Genomic DNA, 3,359 nt, shown 5'->3' on the forward strand with positions numbered 1-3,359 from the left:
TGCAGTCATGTCGGAATCAAAAAAGTTATCCTTAAGCATTTACCACACCTTTAATATAGTTCTATTGTTAGTTATAAGTCTACCAATACGTTATCACAACTTAGTAAGGAATTTTTTGGGGCTCACGATTAACGTTAAATAGTGAGCCCCAAAATTAAACTTTACAACTTTTCTACGCGGGTGTTTTGCTGTTCACACCCTTACCGGAACGTGCTTTGTACTATAACTTCATGTATAAAACTAGTTCCCTTTAGACATCTTGTTAGAATCCCTGATGAAGTCTGTTTGATCAGACGAAGCCGGTCGGATAATAAACAAAGTTAAGAAGATCAGTTGCTGTGTGCTGCTCACTAGTTTCCATTTAAAAAATATTTTAAAAAATTAAAAAATATGGTTCAACACGATGAACATAACTGAACGTGCCCATGGAATAAAATTCCAGAGTTTTGTGCTTCCCAATGGGATTGCATTACGCGTAACATAAGAACGATTTTACCAATTTAGAGCGCAAATCGGATTCTACGGTATTTGCTCAGCCGATTCTGAGCTCTTTTCAATTTTGCTCTTGCAGTATATAGGTTTGGCTCGCTCGGTCGAGAAATAATTGGTATTCTTGTAGTTGTTCAGTGTTGTATAGCAAGTATAGGATTTTACCATTAAAACATTGCGGTTGACCACTTTGAAAATCACACTTCTGCAGCTTTCTCGGAAATTTGATCTACTCTTCGTTTAATTAAGTTAAAACTCATTTTCCATCTTTATCGCTTTCTCGAAAGACCAAGGACAGGAGAGAGGCATTCTGAATGTTGTAGTCAGCCACGCTGCAGCTATCTTCCAGTTCCTCGCTATTAAACATGAGAATCTGTTTCTCAGCCAGAATTCCTTGTTGGGCTTGAACTTTGTTCTTTGGATCCCTGATGGCATCGCTTGATTTGATTGCTAACGTTATCGTCTCTTCAGTTGATGGAAATTTTACATAAATGTCCATAACTGAAACAACGGTCAAAGTAAATTCATTCTGAATATTGTAGTAGCTCAAACTGCGACCATTTTCCAGCTTCCTGGCGTCACAAAAGAGCTCCTGTTCATCAGGGGAGATGCCTACCTTGTCCTGAATCTTCACCTTCACATTCTCGATAAGCTCATCGGGTTCCACTTCTAACGTGAACACCTTTCCATTCAGCAACTTTGCAAAAATTTGCATGCCATTACGAAGTCGCAACACCAAACGCAGTGTGGATTCCTTCTAAATGTTGTAGTCAGCTAGAGTGCGGCCATCTTCCTGTATCTCGTCAGCAAAGATAAGTCTTTGATGGTCGGTGGTATCCCTTCTTTGTCCATAACTTTTGCCTTCACGTTCTCAACAGAATCATCTGGCTCGACTTCTAGAGAAATAGTTTTACCAGTGGGCGTTTTGACAAAGAACTCCATGCCACCACAGAGTTGCAACAGAAAACGCAGTGTGGATTCGTTCTGAATAGTGTAGTCAGCTAGAGTGCGGCCATCTTCCAGTATTTCTCGAGCAAAGATGATAAGTTCTTGTCGGCCGGGTGGTAACTTTATGGTACTTTGTCCATAATTTTCATCTTCACGCTCTCAACAGGATTACTTGGCTTGACTTGAAGAGTCCGAATAATTTTACCAGTGAGCGTCTTGACAATGATGAGCATGCCAACATGGAGCCGCAACACCAAATGTAGTGTGGATCCCTTCTGCACGTTGTAGTCACCAGGGCCCGGTTGTTCAAAAGCCGATTAACGCTAATCCCAGATTAAAAATTAACCAAGGTGTTTATTTCTCTTCTCCAAAATGCTGTTAGACGCTGACATTCGGTAAAGCTTTACATTAGAAGAACTCAATCTTGAAAAACAAAAATAAGCAAAAGGAAATTTCACTAAAAAGTGGGAAACGTGAAACGAAAGTTTACGCTAATCCTGGATTTAGTTAATCAGCTTTCGAACAACTAGACCAAATGCAGTGTGGATCCCCTCTGAATGTTGTAGTCAGCTAGAGTGCGGCCATCTACCAGTTGCTTGCCAGCAAAGATAAGTCTTTGTTGGTAGGGTGGTATCCCTTCTTTGTACCTAATTTTCGTCTTTACGTTTTCAGTAGAATCGCTTGGATCGACTTCTAGAGTGATAGTTTTACCAGTGACCGTTTTGACAAAGATCTGCATACCACCAGGGAGTCGCAACCCCAAATTCAGTGTGGTTTCTTTCTGAATATTGTAGTCAGCTAGAGTGCGGCCATCTTCCAGTTTCTCGTCACCAAAGAGAAGTCTTTGTTGGTCGGGTGGTATCCCTTCTTTGTCCGTAACTTTCGTCTTCATGTTTTAAATAGAATCGCTTGGCTCGACTTCTAGAGTGATAGTTTTACCAGTGTGCATTTTGACAAAGATCTGCACGGAGTCGTAACATCAAATGAAGTGTGGATCCCTTCTGAATGTTGTAGTCAGCTAGAGTGCGGCCATCTTCCAGTTCCTCGCGACCAAAGAGAAGTCTTTGTTGGTCGGATGGTATCCCTTCTTTTTGCCAAACTTTCGTCTTCACGTTTTCAACAGAGTCGCTTCGCTTGACTTCTAGAGTGATAGTTTTACCAGTGAGCGTTTTGACAAAGATCTGGATACCACTACGGAATCGTAACATCAAATGAAGTGTGGATTCCTTCTGAATGTTGTAGTGAGCTACAGTGAGGCTATCTTCCAGTTCCTTGCCAGCAAAGAGAAGTCTTTGTTGGTCGGGTAGTATCCCTTCTTTGACCCAAACTTTCGTCTTCACGTTTTCAATAGACTCGCTTCGCTTGACTTCTAGAGGGAGAGTTTTACCAGTGGGCGTTTTGACAAAGATCTGCATATCACGTAACACCAAATGCAGTGTGGATTCCTTCTGAATGTTATAGTCAGCTAGAGTGCGGCCATCTTCCAGTTGCTTGCCAGCAAAGATAAGTTTTTGTTCTTCGGTTAGTATCCCTTCTTTGTCCTTAATTTTCGTCTTCACGTTCTCAACAGAATCACTTGGTCCGACTTCTAAAGTGATGATTCCCCAAAGAGTGTTGACAAAGATTTGCATTTCCCCTGAAATAATACAGATTCACTTTCAGTGGAAAAATATAGTAAATTTGAAACTAAAATAGGGTGCCTTTGCAACGACGACGGAAGCAGCGAGACCTCAACAAAACAATACGTTGAAAGAAACTTTAACAAGTTGTATAGAAACTAGAATCAAAGCTCATAATAACCCAGGATTAACTCAATCGTGTTTAAAAACAACTGGGCTGTGTATCTCTTTAGTTTGTTCCTTTTTTTTTGTCTTAGTATTTTGTTACCTTTTAGTGTTAATGATGAAGTGTTTATTATCGTC

General features: G+C 40.5%; 1 pseudogene; it reads right to left on the reverse strand.

Moving 5' to 3' along the window:
* Positions 1 to 209: 209 nt before the first annotated feature.
* LOC138037890 (polyubiquitin-C-like) overlaps positions 210 to 3,359 on the reverse strand; it is a 6,879-nt pseudogene continuing 3,729 nt past the window's right edge.

This window comes from Montipora capricornis, chromosome 1, assembly GCF_036669925.1.
Source record: "Montipora capricornis isolate CH-2021 chromosome 1, ASM3666992v2, whole genome shotgun sequence".
Lineage (NCBI taxonomy): Eukaryota > Metazoa > Cnidaria > Anthozoa > Scleractinia > Acroporidae > Montipora > Montipora capricornis.